The sequence below is a fragment of the Globicephala melas genome, chromosome 17 (genome assembly GCF_963455315.2).
Source record: "Globicephala melas chromosome 17, mGloMel1.2, whole genome shotgun sequence".
Taxonomy (NCBI): Eukaryota; Metazoa; Chordata; class Mammalia; order Artiodactyla; family Delphinidae; genus Globicephala; species Globicephala melas.
This window is the reverse complement of record NC_083330.1, coordinates 57319453-57337041: the sequence shown is the minus strand read 5'-3', so window position 1 is coordinate 57337041 and position 17589 is coordinate 57319453. Positions and strand designations below refer to the sequence as shown.

The window sequence follows — 17589 nt, the reverse complement described above, 5'->3', positions numbered from 1 at the left end:
AAATCCAGTTAAATGCATGAGGCAAGGAAAGTGATGGAGAGATGGCTAACATAAAGGTTACCACTTTTCAGGGGTTAAGCCTTTACTGGGATGACAGTAGATCCAGATCTCTTTACAGGGAACCTGTTGGGAGAAAGCAGGGTAAGAAGACGGGGCCAAGAAAGTTCTGATTTTCCTGAAGCTGATTATGATGATTGCTTCCCATCTGGACCACTTAACAGTGTGTTATGCTTTTAATGACCAGAGGACCAGGTCACTTGCTTAAGGTCCCAGAGCTAGTGACAAGAATTCACACCCAAGTCACTCTGCAACACAGCCCATGAGCTTAAACCCCATGCTTCACTGGCCCAGTGAAAGCTAGAGAGACTCATTGGAGGATTTCAGTTTAGCACAGAGAATAAAATGAAAGGGAGAAGGGGGAAAGAGAGAATGCAATCATCTTTTGTACTCTTCCTTCCTTGACTAAAAAAAAAATAATGATACTTAGAAAGTCATTTTAACAAAGTATGGGTAATAAAAATATCTTTTGAGTGCTGTTTGATATGGCATTTTCATGATTTTATCAGACATGAATTATACTATTTGATATATTTCTTAATATGATTAAAAAGTAAAATTAAGTAAACTTCCTGTAATTTGGATGCTAGATTAAAACCCTAATTTCTAGGAAATTACAAAGTCAGTGATAAACTTCAAATGTAGTTGACAACTGTACTGACAGTTTTATTATGTAAGCATTTGAACTGGGCCTTTGTGAGGAGAGTTAACATGGGATTCGAATTTTTTTCTCAGAATTATTTAATAACTGCCTCTTGTCTGTATTTGTGGGCATCTGCCCTTCTTTTCACCCCCCCTAGATCTAGATCTAGAACGAATGAACCTCTGCTCTGTGTTTAAAAGTTAGCCAATTTCAATCAAAGTAGAAGTTGTTAATTCATTCACAGTCATGGATAGTTATGCAGATAACTGCTTTGCCCAAGTTTATGATGTCTGTTTGTATTAAATAACTATAATTGTAGATAATTTGAAAAAATTTAAAGTAATTTATGGAAATATTAACTAGCTAAACATTAAAAACTCTGTGTGTGTTAGCTATATTTTTACATGCCAAGATCATTACATTTATATTTCTTTCCTCCTTTATCCAATAGGCATACAGTGTTTTCTTTTCTTGAAGCACTAAGGATAAAACATGTCAAATTCAGAGTGACTTATAAAACAAATACTATTATGTAAGAGCTGTTGTATTTCTGACATCAAAACAAATAGTATCCCAAGCGTAACTTACATACATTGGAAAACTGATTTTGATTGTTAGAGGAAAGTCACTGATTGGTACAGGGTTTTTACGTTTTTTTGTTTGTTTGGGTTGCATTTTTTGTAGGTAGCAGTGATTTTTGTTCAAAACATATTGCATATAACTTTTAAATATACGTGTATTTATGCATGTGTTTATGCATAGATATGTAGTTAATTACATGAAATGATTTAGTTATATATTATATATATTTCAATTCGTGACATTTTATTTCTTTTGAAAGTTGCTTTCTGCCTACTCTTGGCATTTTCTAAATAGGTTCTGCCATATAGATAATGTCAGGTCAAGTTTACAACTTGGACAATTTGAAAAGACTTTTTTGTTTTTCCTTAAGGGAGGGATGATAATAAATTAAAGGCATTATCATGCTATTGTTGTATATGTCTATTTTCAGATTAGAAAATGTCTTATGTTGTTTTCAGGTTTTATTGTATTCTGTGATATCTGGGGATGAAAGAATCAAAATTGGTGAAGTGAGTTGTAATATGTGTGTTTCACTCATATAACTTTATATTCATTTTCACTTCTTTGAGTCTATTCTTGAAATGAAACAGTGAAACCCTTTGTCCTAAAACTAATTTTGAATAATGGACTTATAATGTATAATTAAAATATACTTTGAGATTGACTGTTGAAAGATCATTGGTTGTTTGGATTATTTTCATAAATCCTAACTGAATCATCTATAATATGCATAATGAAATGGCTACCCTGTGTTAAGATAATCATTTTTAGTAAATATAGAATATTGTATAGATCTGTTCAGTTGTTTTTATTTTGGCTTTAGTTTCAAATAGTTTCAAGAGTAAAATAACTGATAGCACTGAATGTTTTGTGGTATTTTAATGACTATCTGTTCTTTAAGATTATTAGATAGTGTCTGCCAGCAATGTCCATGGCCCTTAGGCATAGTAAAGAAGGGATATGAATTATCTAGATGAGAATTAAAGACACATTTAAGAAAACACAGTGTTAACTATTGAATCAATTTGAATTCTTTGACCATCCAGTCAAAGTACTGCTGAATAGAGCATAGAAAAGTATAATTCGTGTGTTTTAATCACACAGGTTACCATATTGACATCAGTAGAAGGAGCTTTAATATTGGATCCACGGAGAGCAGCATCTTAGGTTTCTTAATTTCAGCGTACTTGCTCATCAAGATGCTATTTCTTGTGTTGGACCGCACGCGATAGAAGTAGTTTCTGACAGAGTGAAAAAGTGACAAAGTGAAAGCGTTGTAAGGAAATACCTTCTCAAATCATGCATAAGCATCCACTTCAGAAATTACATATAAGAGCTGCAAATGATGAGATTGATGAAGAGGATTTTGTTTGCAGAATTCTCAAAAAAACAATTGTTAAAAGAAAATTTTCTCACGTTAAGGGACAGTACATACGCATTCAGATATCATGTACTGCTTATCTGTATTTTAAAATGAGTGTATTTAACCATAGGAACTTTAAACAATATATGAAAAGATGGAAACAAAAAAGTTATTTCTTTTTCTCCTCCTTCCTTTCCACTCTCTTCCCCTTCTCCTCCTCCAATTAGGTTCACTTACTTGTAAGTTCTGAAGTCTTTTTGTGGTTCACAAAGAGCAAAAGCCAAGAATCCCACAGAAATTACACTTTCCTGGAGAATGAAGTGATTAAATGTAAAAAATGAGACATTTGAACTAATACAGATGTTAAAGCATTAGTGGACTTCAGTGCCTTTGTCAGACAAAAATGGTTGTGCTTAAGTTCATGTTGGTATAAATAACGGGACGTTACTATCAATATTGCCCATGAAGTGGATTTTCTGAGGTTGCTGGATGCCTATTAATTTTATTGAGTAAAATAGTATAGTACAAATTTTAGTTACTTTTTTCAGGTATAATTAGAAGATATTCTTCCCACACTGAGATGTTAGCTATAGCACTAGCTGGCATCTCAACTGATGCTGGGGAGACACAGGAATTAGAATTCAGTGCCTTCCTGATACTCCTACATGTGTGCAGTCCAGCATCATATAGGTCATGATTACAGAGTTCCTGAGGGCCAGGTGGGAAAATATTTTATATATTAATTCATCAAATCTTCACAGCAATCCCAGGAGTTGGATACTATTACTCCCATTTTACAGATGAAGAAAATGAGGTCTGAAGAAGGCAAGGGGCTACTTGGTGGTGGACTGGAATTTGAATTTGAGATTTGGTACTAGATCTTTTCCCTTAAACACCAGCCTCTTCTGCTTCCTTCCCATTGTTACAGCCACTAAAGCGATGCTTCAGGGATTAAGAATTACTCCTCTTTTGGCCTGAAGTTTCCTTTAAATCCTCTGATATCTTATTAGGATTTTATTTCACGTTTAAGGTACATTTTTTGTTCATTTTTCCTTGATGAATTGTAAGTAACGATTTGAAAAACACCCGTCTACTGTTGAGGCTATTTGCATTTTCATGTTTTATTGTTGAGGGCGCTGTCAGTACTGTGTTGAACAGACAGGAGCGTCTAGAACATTTTATTAGAGCAGTTTCAGGGAAATCATTCCTCAAGTTATTTTTGTCAGAGAAAAGCCTGAGGATTTTATAAGATGAGTAAATGATCTACACACAGATGAGAGGGCCATTTTAAAATCCAAAATAAATTAATTTAGACTGTTAGTTGTCTTGAAGTATCATTTCATTTTTGCTTCATTTTAATTTGATCTCATCGTGCGTGGAAAGAGAAAAGACTTTGGGCTTTAAACAAGTTACTAAAGTGAGTCTTAATGAAGAAAAAAATAGCATCACCATTTTTCAATTTGATAAAGAGGCAGCCTCAATTTTTAAAATCTTTATTTTGGTAAAATCTTTTTTAGTTCTCACTAGCGTAAACTACAATCAAAGATCTAGTATTTAACACAAAATCAACACTCAGTTCTTTCAGAAGGAAAATCATAGATGGCTAAAAAATATTAAAAGGAATTTTAAGGGGTCTTTGAAAAGCTGATGACTTGGCAATTTTTAAGTTATTCCTAATCTTCAATGAAACAAAATTTACAAAAACTTGATATTAGATATGGATATACGTATCCCAACAACGGAAGCAACAGAACTCACATAAATTCAAACTTAATTTAATCCTTATCACCTCAGTGTGGTACCCTAAGATCTTCCAAGCTGTATCTTTTCTATAAAACCATGCCTACCTCCTTAGGAGAGTGATGATGAGCAGTGTAACTTGCTCATTTTCCCCACATGCTTCAAGTGCTGTTGAAAATATCCTGAGTCTTTTATTTTTATCCCTCTCCCTCCTTTGGGCCTCCACATCCTTAGGAAGCCAACCTGCTTCAAAAACTGCTATATAGGGACTTCCCTGGTGGCGCAGTGGTTAAGAATCCGCCTGCCAATGCAGGAGACAAGGTTTCGATCCCCGATCCGGGAAGATCCCACATGCTGTGGAGCAACTAAGCCCGTGTGCCACAACTACTGAGCCTGTGTGCCACAACTACTGAAGCCCGCATGCCTAGAGCCCGTGCTCCGCAACAAGAGAAGCCACTGCAATGAGAAGCCCGCGCACCACAACAAAGAGTAGCCCCCGCTCACCGCAACTAGAGAAGGCCGCCCACAGCAACAAAGACCTAATGCAGCCAAAAATAAATAAATAAATAAATTTATATTTAAAAAAAAATGTAGCTAGAAAAAAGAAAACCTGCTATATAATGACTTCATGAAATTGTTTATGTCAAGCTTTTGGAGAGTATGGATTCTCTGCTTTTTGCAAGTAATAAATAAAAGGCATAGGTTTTGTTCCTGGGTTTTGTTCAGTAAATTGAAAAGAGAAAGCTAGAGCTGGTGCTTCTTGTGGAACTATGATCATTTTGGAGTAGGTCACATTGTGAGACTGAAAATTGTTTAATTATAGCGTTTGACAGTTCTCTTGTAATAATAATAGTATTTATATAGCCTGTTTCATCTTCAGAGCATTTCACAGGCACTAATTAGTTCTCACAACATGCCTGTGAGGTGGGTAAGTATCATCATCCCCATTTGACAGATGTGAAAATCGATGCAAGCAAGTTAAGAGTCTTGCCATTGGCCATAGTGGGAAGTCAGAATCTAAAACCAGGATGCAAACGCAGGAGTGGCTGGTGCCTAAATCCCCTTCCTTAGCCCTAAATTAGGCCTCCTCTCTCTTCCCCCCCCCCCATCTTCTCATCTTTTCTTTTTTTTTTTTAAGTCCTGAAGGGACTCTGTGTGGTGTTTTCCTTTTCAGTTTTCCTCTTAGAGAGTAGTTTTTTTAACACTGCCCCAGAAATAAATAAATCATCTTAGTATAACAGCTTTAAAGACCTAATATGTCTAATCAGGATATAAATATTTCAGAAAGTCAGGAAATGAATTAGGTTTGGGTGCAAGAAAGGATTCCAAATTACATTTTGTCTAATAAATATTGCATCCGTAAACAGTAAAAGTAATGATAGTGATTAGTTAACAGTATCAAATAAAACATGCATTTAAAATGAACCTGACCGGACATTTTTGTGTCATCCTGACTGATGTGTACACAGTCCATTCTTTGAAAAATCAGGGCATTCATTTGAATTGTAAATTGCCAACATTGTAAATTGCACTAGTCTTGTTGTGCTGAGATGTGACAAATTACAAATGGAATATTGGCTGGGCTTCCATATCGTGCATTTCTCCTCCACTAGCTGCTACTATCACCATTAATCTCTTTTGCAGAAGCTGCATGGAGAATTGTTCTGCACATGGAAAGAACATTAAGTTGCATTGTTGGCTTTTGCAGGGCTCTGTGTGGCTTCTCTGACCTCTAACTTTTCATATTGGTGTAATTCAGTACAGTGCTACTCATGTTGGGCCCTGCTGTGTGTGGATAGAAGAGGTTCTGGCACAGTTTATGCCTGACAGCTCACTTAATAAATATTATGTTACAGTCCAGAATTTTAGCTATAATGTGTCAAATATATCTTAAAATGGAATATGGTCCTTAAAAAAAATCTGTATCAGAATCATAAAATGTATCAAGGATGAGTGGATTCTTAATCTGTCTCTCATTTTACAAATGAGGAACCTGAAATTGAATGCTGCTTAATAAAGATTGATTTTGGGGTATGAGGCAACCTATGTGTCTGTCAGAGCTAAACAGTGTAGTGTTTTCAAGTGGAATGCTTGACCTCTGTACCCATTTAATTTTTCTAGTTGTTGAGTTTTCATCTTAAAACACAAATAAATTATGCACGTAACTTTGGAAGTGGGTCTACATATAGAGGTTACATTTTAGCTGGGCAGTGTGAAATGGTTCTACTGCCTTAGCATAACTTATGAAAATTGGGTACACTAGAATAAAGATTATTATAACTTTTTGTTTTTAATGGTGCCTAGTGAAAGCATTAATGTGTATTGAAGGTGAAGTTGAAAATTTTGCACTATGATGATAAAGAAAGATGGATATTAAGAAAGTACAGTAGAAACCCTCTTAACCCATCTCCATTTAACTAGCGCCCCCTGAATCCTCTTGTAAAATGCATCACCTGATGGCCGCAGCATGCTGAGGGCCTCCAGCTAGTAGACTGTATTCAGTAATGTAATCTGTAGACACTTCTGGAGCTACTAATTGACTTGTGTGTCTACCAAGAGTCTGTGGGGATTGTTCCAAACCCGTTATGGCATTTAAACTTATTATTATAGTCACATAAATACATTAAAAAGTATATAAAGTTATGACATCTGAAATGAAAATTCTTCCATGACTGCAAAAATGAATACTTTAGAAAGATTTAATAAAGTGTATCACTTGAAGTATCAAATTAAGTGTGGATGAGATCATTATAAAAGATTAGGGGGCTTCCCTGGTGGCGCAGTGGTTGAGAGTCCGCCTGCCGATGCAGGGGACTCGGGTTCGTGCCCCAGTCCGGGAAGATCCCACATGCCGCGGAGCGGCTGGGCCTGTGAGCCATGGCCGCTGAGTCTGCGCGTCTGGAGCCCTGTGCTCCGCAACGGGAGAGGCCACAACAGTGAGAGGCCCGTGTAGCGTAAACAAACAAACAAACAAACAAAAGATTAGGGAAAAGATCATAAGCATTCAGAAATCTTAGAGGATCCATTTGTGCATGAGTTTATGTAAGAAAGACAACTTGGTATCTAATGCAAAGATTGGCAAAAAATATATTTTATGTGTTTTAACATACGACAAATGGTTTAATTGAATATGATAACTGATATCATACTACATATGGCAGTTTTTAATGATTCCCCACTTCAACTGACTTTTTCAATTGTACTGTTCAGTCAGCTGGTGAGGTGACTTACACAGTGATGAAACTCACGACATGTTACTCACTGGTCTTCTTTACTTCATGTGTCTAAAATCACCAGTCATCAGTTGGTTGTTTCGAGTGGACTTAGCTTTATAATAGTACTGATTTTTAATCATCCCTTGATATTTACTACATTTTCTTACAAATTATATACTTTCTCACTAGTGTAATATTCTGCTTTGACTATAACATTTGTGTATTTTAGAATATTAGTATTGATTAGAGTGTCCATTATGCCATTTTGCTATTTTGTACAAAAACTTAAAGATGTTAGTCTTTCTTCCCTGATGGAGTTTGTAATCCAAGAGACAGATGATGAATTCTAGATTCTGAGAGATGAAGGGAGATTGGCAGTCTGAAAAACAGAACAAACATACTGCAGTCAAGAGGTGGTGTGTGGAATTTGAAGGTTTCTCTTGCCAAACGGTACCCAATTCTCATTCAACCGAAAAATAATTTGCACAAACTTTGAAGAGTGAGAGAACTGTGATTCTTAGGAGCAGGTTTTCAGATGCTAGATGATGGATCGTTGAGATGGGATGAATTATCCAGGAAAATGAGAAACTGGAAGAGGTTGAGATGAGACATAAGGATTTGGAAGTGGTGGCAAAAATTGGATAATCGAAGCTAAAAAATCCAGAGATATTTTTGGAGCTCTAGATTGGAAATTAGAGTGAGCTTGACCCTGATCCCCTAACCTTTCATTGTAACCCTTGTTGATACCTTTCCAGTGAACCTGTTGTGCTATGTTATGGACAGCTCTTTGCTGATGCATCTGCCTCAATGGAGTGAGGAAGGATTCTTTGATTCCTTTTCCTTCTATTTCTAGTATCTGAGACAGTATAGGCCATCAGTAAATTTCAGCTAAATGCAGCAAGAAATCAGAAACTAGAGAATTGTTGTTACATACTTACTTTAGGTTGACTCAGTGCGATGTGATATTTATAGGCATCTAGAATTTTGTGTATGTTCATTTGTTTTTTTTTCCCATGTGGTTTCCTTTGATGCAGATCTTCATGGTAAGTGAATGCTTTACTTTTTTGATTTTGTGTTGGCAAGATTGGTTGAAAAAACAAAAGCTTCAATTTAGAAAAACTGAGTCAGAACTATAGGTCTGTCTCTTACTAGCTCAGTGGTCATAAACAGGTTACTTTGGATTAATCATCTGTAAAATAGGAGTTATTATTCCTGCCTTTCAGTATTTTTAATACTTACGGATAGAAATGATTAAATTAGAATATTACAAGGCATATGTTATCTGGCACATAGTATGTTCTCTGTAAATGTTTTCTGATTCTAAGTATTGCTTGCAGAAAAATGAATGCATCTCAGAAGAAATATTTGGAAACTCACTGTTTTGTTTTCTGAAATTGTGGAGAATTTGACATTTGCTTCCACTCTTAAACATTACTTCCTCATGGTCATTTAGGTAATTGCATTATCTTCCTTATGATTTCATATATATATGTATATATTGAATATATATATCCATACACACATACTTATACGTATATATGGCAAAGAAAGGCCTGAAATACTGAGAAGTACAAAACGGGAATACTAATGCAATTCATGACCATTTCCCAAATTTGCTGGCAAGACAGTCTATAAAATGTGTCATTTGTACATCTTGTTCATAGAACAAACAAAATAATACTTAACTGTGTAATAATATACAGTATTAAATCCCCCTGGGAAAAGAGTTGGCTTTAAATACTTTGCAAATAAACTTTCACGTTAGTGATTTACACAGTTAATTATAAACAACAAGGCTTGTAATTAAGTGTTGCCATTTTGGGTGGAATTGGTTTCACCCATCACTAATCCATCTATCCTTGTCTTTGGCCTTTGCGAGATTAGGGGAAAATGCACAGGATGAAAAGTTTAACTTGTCAAGTATAAATTTAGATGCAAAGTCAGGAATATCAAACACTGCAAGTGATAATTATCGCCACCTGGAAATAATTTGTACCAGTGAGTTAGTAAAGAATTCTCCCTTTCTGCTAATGGGGAGTTTTTAACCTCCTGATCACTGAAGCACTCCCTGCAGTTTACAGTGATGTATCCTGTGGTTCATTCCCAGTAGTCAACATAGCACCAAGCAATTAGTAGAACACTGGAGGATAAGTGTTAGCTTTGTGAAATGTGAGTAAGATTAAACCAAGAGCAAATTAGAAGCAAGGATGATCGGCTGTCCGGTTTTTAAGTTACTTGAAGTCCATCCAGCTCAGTTACCTGTCACTTCAGTTTCAACAAAGCCTGGACCTTTTGTTTAAACGGCGAATAAATAAAAATTTTAAGTGATTGGGTTTTCTGGATTATATCTTAATATCTTACAGACATATTTTCACCTGTGTTAAAAAAATCTTTTTGAAGTCATAAGATGTGCCTGTTTCATAGAGACTTAATTTGGAGCCCCAGAGCATGGCGATCAGAGAATAATTTTTTATAATAAATAAATATGGGTTTTAAATACCCATAAGTAGTTGACCTACTTAGACTTACTTAAGAGTTTAGGAGGCAAAAGTTGTTTTTATTCCCTGATGGCTTTTTATATATGATTGAGTTTCTTAGCTTTATTGAGATTTTGTGATTGTTAATGGGATTTCTGTATAGCCCTCTGTAGGCAAGAGTTGATTTTGAAATTTTTGACTGCTTGTGTTTAACAAGATTTGATTCCCATTCTCAAACATCTACATGTATAATTCTGAGAACACATTTTATTTAGCACAATATAGTAAACAAAATGAATCATAACTATGAACATTTCCAAAGACATTTCTTGGATAAGTTCTTATAAAAAGAAAAACTAAGCTACATGTAAAAGACTTATGGAGTGGAAGAACTTAGGTGTTTGAAGTTAGCTTCTGAGTTGATTTAAAATTATATCTGGCCCTTTCTCTTTAAGAAAAGATTTTTTTTTTTTAAGGAGTCATCTAATAGAAAATTTAAAACAACCTTCATTTGTCTAATGAGAAGGAGGAGATGGGGGAAAATCAAATGTGTGTGAGCTCCCTCTGTAATAACATTTTATTAATGATATATGATGTGGTATGGAAACTTTTTTGCTAACGTGTCAAAACAAATTGACTTTTCTCCAAAGGCAATTTTTAATTTTATTTTAATAGATTTTAAATCTTAAACCTTCACAATGCAAAATTCAGATCTTTGAATTCGTGTTAATATATTTAAAATGATGAAAACATTAAAGTACATCTATTTCTCACCAATGAGATGGAAAGAAACTTCAGCTATGTTTAGGAAGCACTCACTTAACTTCTAAACATTACAATAAAAGGCAGGGTTTAATCATGTTAAGAATCAATTTGGCTTATATTGGTGACCAGATTGGCAAACTAGCCATTTGAGTTCATACTGGCTTTCATATTAATTAAAATAAGGAAATAAAATATGAACACACACAAAAATGTATTGGTGAAAATGAGGAGTAGTTTGAAATTATGTAAATGATATTTTACAATCCTGTGAAATACTATTTTATGGTACCCTAGGTTAATTTTTTAAATATGCCTTAAAAGTTTAGGGTTCAGTGAACTGCATTATTATAAATATTAGCCTTTCCCTGTATCCTGTCCCTGTATGCATTTGAGTGATTTCAGAAACAGATACCTTAGTACTTTACCTTAGTTACCTCAGTAATTTCATATTTTGAGTAAGAATCATCTAATCTTACTCTTTTAGAATTTAATTTTAAGAAATTCTGTTATGACGGGAAATGGTAGAATTCTTGACTATATGTATCTATTTGTGTAATAGTGGGCAATGTAATCATCACCCAAATTGAAATGTGAAATTTTGGGGTTTGAAATATTACTCAGATTATAATACTCTGCATTTTTTTTGATAACAATTAAGATTTACAGTGAGCTGAAGCACTAATTTTATCTGATATCTAAAGCAGGTGAATCAAAAGTCTTGACTCTGATGTGTGAATGACTTTTTACTCTAGATATTACTTTTTTTATCTTTTTTTTTTTCACCTTTTAAAACCTAAGACATTTTTGGGGCGGCAGCACGGGAAGTTCCTAGTGAATTTTTAACTTTATAAAGAGTATTTCTGTTTTACCTAAATAATTATTAGAACTGGTAATTGAAAAAGAAAGGAATGTATAATGCAGTTTATTTCTCCATGTTTCTCCCTTCAGATTCAATCCATGTCAGTTAGTATCATATGTCTTTAACACTTTCTGAAATCATTGTTGTTGATTTACTTAAGAAAACCTTGAGGGCTTCCCTGGTGGCGCAGTGGTTGAGAGTTCGCCTGCCGATGCAGGGGACACCGGTTCGTGCCCCGGGCCGGGAAGATCCCACATGCCGTGGAGCGGCTAGGCCCATGAGCCATGGCTGCTGAGCCTGCGCGTCCGGAGCCTGTGCTCCGCAACGGGAGATGCAACAACAGTGAGAGACCAGTGTACTGAAAAAAAAAAAAAAAAAGTTAACCTTGATCTATAGAAAAGAAAAAAGGCAAGAAAGAGATTGAGTTTTGGGGCATTGTCTTTTTTCCCTTTACATGTGTGGAAAATGTTTTTATCTTCAGAAGTCTTTTGCCATATGTTGTGAACTTAATGTTTATGTCCTGCCTAAATTCATATGTTGATGTTCTAACCTCCCACCTCCCCAAACATGTGATGATATCTAGGGGCTTTTGGGAAGTAATTAAGGTTAGATGTGGTCATGAGGGTGGGGCCCTGGTCTAAAGGGATTAGTGCTCTTATAGAAAGAGACACCAGAGACCTTGCTTTTGCTCTATGTGGGTGTGTACAAAGGAGAGGTCATGTTAGCACAGAGCAAGAGGGCAGCTGTCTACAAGCGAGGGAGAGAGCCTTCACCAGAAACTGAACTCTGCCGAATCTTTGATTTTTGATTTTCCAACCTCCGGAACTATGAGAAAATAAATTTCTGTTTTTTAAACCACCCAGTTTATGGTATATTTTATGGCAGCCTGAGCTAAGATACCATGTTCAGAGGGAATTTAAAATGAAAATTTTAAATTGACAAAATAATGTAACTACTTTTGCTAGCTAGGAAAGAAATACATGCGTAGTTTGTAGGAAACCCTTATGCTTTTTATTCTAATTATGTAAGCATTATATCCTCATGACAACTGAACACTTAAAATATTTTATTTTAACTTATTCACTGTCTTTTGGAAACTGTTTTCAAAAAAGACAAGTTAGATGTAGGAAACGGGGCCCTTAAAATTTGGTCCTGTTCAGTGTCAAAGCTTTCATATAGGTACTCCACGTGTGACATTATAGATGGATTTTAATCATTGGCAACAGTTCAAATATTGGGGCTCATTTTCCACTGACGTGTTCACAATGGGGTGGGAAGGTACAGGGAAGGTGTAATCTTAGAGTATACTGGACAACCTAGCAGATAACCTCACAGCTTAAGCCTGTGAATCTTTCATCTCTGAACCATTAACAAGCTGCTAAAAGTTTTATCAAGCTAGAATTTACCCTCAACGCCCAGCGTTCACCACTGTTGCTGCAATATAAAAATTTGGATCATCCAGTATAGTTAGAGTGCAGACAACTTAGAACTCCTCACCTTTTTTCTTTATCTTTACTCACATCTCACATCCAATCAATCACTAATGTGTCTTCTCATCCACTCCTTTGCTTTAGACCTTGTTCTCTTTTCTCAACTTTCACAACTGGTGAGCTTCTCTTCTTGCCTTTGGGTTCGCTCTCTGTAATTCATCCTCCACTCTGCCAACAAGAGTCTACCTCCTCTAAAATATCCAGCATAGTACTAAAAGTGGAGTTGACACTTGCTGATATATGTCACAAACTTTAGAAAATATCTAAAAACAAAGTCAGGTAAAATAAATATTGATATATTCTTTGTGATAGAATATTATGATGGCATTAAAAGTCAGATTTTCAGAGAATAATTAATGACAGAAAATGGTCAGATTATGAAATTTATTCAAAAAAGAAGCCTTCAAAAACTAAAACATGAGGAATTTTTTTCTTCTTTACCATTGATGTTTCCAGATTAGGAGGAAAATATAGGGACCAGGTAAGCAATCTCAGCTTTTCCTTATGTTATTCTTTCGTTATGCCAGCGCTCATAGGTTTGAATGCTCATTTAAGTATTTATGCTGATTTATTGGGTTGGCCAAAAAGTTCGGGTTTTTCCATGTCTTACGGTAAAGCTCGAACGAACTTTTTGGCCAACCCAATAATTTTTCAAAGATCTTCTATACACAAAACACCTTTATATCACCCTACCAGTTGCTGTTAGATGTCTGTTTTTGTGTGCTTTGTATGCTGTACATACTGAGGACCTGTGCTTTCCACAAGCTGGTTTACCAGATGCTGAAAACTAGTGTTAGCAAGTAACTACCTGGCATTGATCTCTGATTTTCTATTGTCCTGGTCAACATCATGGGTACTGTTTGCACAAAATAAATACACCAAAGACTTTCTGTAATGTAATACAGATTTCATGCTGTGGGAACACCTTGTGGATGGTTCCACTCCCCCATGAATGTGGTATAAAATTGGTGTGAAATCTTTCTGCAGGATAAGCTTTCTATTCTTATTCAGGAGAGTTAGTTGTAGATGTTTACTGCATGAAGGTGTCCTATAAAGGCACTTCTTTTCTTCCAAATAAGTTAAATGCTTAAGACATCTCTTCCTCACCAATTTCCAGACCATGTCTTTAAATTACTATTAAAAATATGGGGACAGTTTTAATGCAAATATATATATGTGTAGTTTTCAATGTACATGTTGTATATGCAATTGTTATTTTAAAATTTTACTCAGAGCAGGTTATTTAAAGCCACAGTAAAACTTTGCATAGACGTTTGAAAGTGTACTCTTAGATTTCACGTATTTGCTCACCGACCCCTCTCATGTACACCATTTCTGTGCTTTCCCTGCTAGAAAGTTCAGTTATCTTTTATTTCATTCTTGCCTTAAAGCCAGTTGGCCAACATGTCTTCTTTCTGCCAGTGTTCATATCCGTTTCCTTTTATTCCCTGTGTCACTGCCCCAACCTGGTTCTTAATCATCTTCCTAGCATCGCTTCCTGAGTGGTATAACCCACTGCCTCCAGTGATGTTGTTCTAATTCCACTTCTTTGCATTTGATTGTTAACTGTCACCATTCTGTATGTTGATTTGTACTCATGATATTTAACTGCTCTGTTATGTGGTTCCATTCTAATTTCATTCAAATCCTATTTTGAAATAGCTTCTACAAGAATTATAAATAAATAACGCATTACATCACCTTTATATGCTACATGTTGTATCATCTCCACATTTGAATAGTATTAGATATAAAGCTCTAGCTGACTTTTATAAGAGTTAAAGTGATTAGTGGTTGAAGACCTACCTATTAGCTAGACCACTGTTTATCCACTGGCTTAGTTTTGGTGGGGTTTTTTGTTTGTTTGTTTGTTTATTTTTGGCTGCATTGGGTCTTTGTTGCTGTGCGCAGGCTTTCTCTAGTTGCTGCGAGCAGGGGCTACTCTTCGTTGCGATGCGCGGGCTTCTCATTGTGGTGGCTTCTCTTGCTGCGGAGCACGGGCTCTAGGCGAGCGGGCTTCAGTAGTTGCGGCTCGCAGGCTCTGGAGCACAGGCTCAGCAGTTGTGGTGCACGGGCTTAGTTGATCCACAACATGTGGGATCTTCCCGGACCAGGGCTCGAACCCGTGTCCCCTGCGTCGGCAGGCAGATTCTTAACCACTGCACCACCAGGGAAGCCCCACTGGGTTAGTTTTGAATTTTGTTTTTTATTTATCGTTTATCCCCCTAGGATTTTAGCACCATTCTGAGGACAGAAGCTGGATTAATAATTGTCATTGAAGTTGAAAGTATCATGTGAATGTATCATCCAAATATTAAAGTGAGATCAAGAGTGTTTGAACCTTTATTATCATTTAAAAATGAAAGTCAATTTTGCTTTTGTGTCATTATGGAGTCAGACTTTCTTGGTTGTAACCCTGACACCCTTCCTCCCTGGCTACGGAAGGGCTTTACTCTCTGAGTATTGTGAGGATTGAGAGAACGTGTATAAAACTCACTTTAATGCAGTGTCTGGTGAGGCTAAGTGTTCAAGGCATGTCAGTTATTATTGTAATCAATTCCCTATTATAAAGAGATATGCATTAGGCGTATAGTTACTTAACAAAAGATTAATGTAACAACTTTTGTCACTTGAATTTCCCAGTTTACAAGTTATCACGCTTAGTAAAGAGTTAGTTTTGAGTTTTACTTTCCTGTAAAAGGACATAGTTGTCTTTTATGTTGTCTATTTGGGTTATTTATTTACTATTTTCCCCAATGATTGCTTCTTAATGCTAAAAGCAGAGAGAAGATGAGTAAGAAGATCAGGCATATTTCAAACTATGGTTTTGGGGGTCCACCAACAAGTAATTATTTACGTTTTGATTTTTCCAGCTTTACGTATCCATTGAAATTCAAGATGGCTGGAAACAAAATTGTCCTTATTTCCTGGTAAAGGAATAGGAAGGCTCTAACTTTGGATGCCTTAGTCAGATTCTGACTCTCTGAGAATGGATAACAGTGACCATTTGATTTTTATAGAGAGGGAACAGTTTATCTCAACTCTCTTAGGTCAAAGAAGGTAATGTCAGCTGAAATAGAATACCAGAATGGCTTTTTTTAATTAATGCTCAATTATCTTGAACATTTGTGGAGGTAAATATCTCATCTATTAACTACATTTTTTTTTTAAGTTGACTTTTCTCCTCAGGACCATTTTCAAGTGAAGGTATAATTGGCTAGTGAATGGGACCTTTACCTCATATAGTTTCAGTTTTATTATAAATTGCCCATTAGTGTATTAAAAACGAAGTGAAGGAGTACAATTATAACTTCTTTTATTCTCTTTGTTCCAAGCCTGCCACTGAATTTTTATTTCTTTCTTTCTTCCTTTTTTTTTTTTTTTTATATAGGAACTCAGCATGAAAGATGTGGGGAAATTGAATGCATTAATTGGTTAGACTGTCAGAAAAAGTATGATCCTTAAACATTCACTTTTCTGATTTCAATGGTGAACAAAGCTTCACACATTTGGGGTTAAATTATTTCGCCTTCTGCATGAAGTATAATTTTGTCTATCTGAAAAATAGATGGTGATATACTTACCTAAATGATGTCATTCTCATGCAGAGCACACATTTCCTTAGGAGACTAGAGATTAGAGAATAAAGATTTAAGTGACTGCTAAAAATTAAAAAGGAGGCTGAAGTCAGAATGAAAAAAATATGGCTGAGGGTTGAAATCTCTGTTTACATCACTTATATAATCAACACCTTCTCATCAAACTCTTGAATCCACAAGTAATGAAAATTCAAATTTATTATGAAACTTGATATCCCCTGGAATACTTGGATACAAAATGCAGTCTTCTTATGTTCCCAAAGGGTGCTGGACCCTTGAGAGAAATATATAATATACACACTTTGGAGTGTAGGTAGGTAGCTGAAAAAAATTTGTAACAGGAAGACTCACATCAATATCTCTCTGCTATGAATTAAACCATTCAGATTCTCTTTACTAAAAATTCCTTGGTAGAAGACCAAATTTGAATTATTGTTCAAAATTGGGCTACTGGGCAGTGTTTCAAGGGTCAGTTTTGCAATTAATCCTTATGTGACTGGCTAATTTATTGCTAGTAGAAACAAATAGTCTGGTTCTTTGCCACATAATTTAAGGCAGGGCAAGCTGGGGATTCCTTTTCTAATGTACTAGAACTAATGTTTTGTCTTTAGCACATAGTTTATTGCCTTCTCTTAAGTGAGGCGTGCATTTGTGATTTTTAATTGTGATTTCATTATTTTTAAATTTCTAGTACTTAGCCCGGACTGTCTTCTCTCTCTGCACTCTCTCCAAACTAATTCTATTAACCCCCTTTTAACTTTTTTGTCTTTGTCCAAATTATAGAAGTAGTGTATTGCTG

The 17589-nt window shown here is 35.6% G+C and overlaps 1 protein-coding gene across 2 annotated transcripts in view; it reads left to right on the top strand.

The window, feature by feature from the left end:
* TRPS1 (transcriptional repressor GATA binding 1) overlaps positions 1-17589 on the top strand; it is a 252368-nt gene that overhangs the window by 120258 nt on the left and 114521 nt on the right. The gene's annotated exons all lie outside the window — the stretch shown is intronic.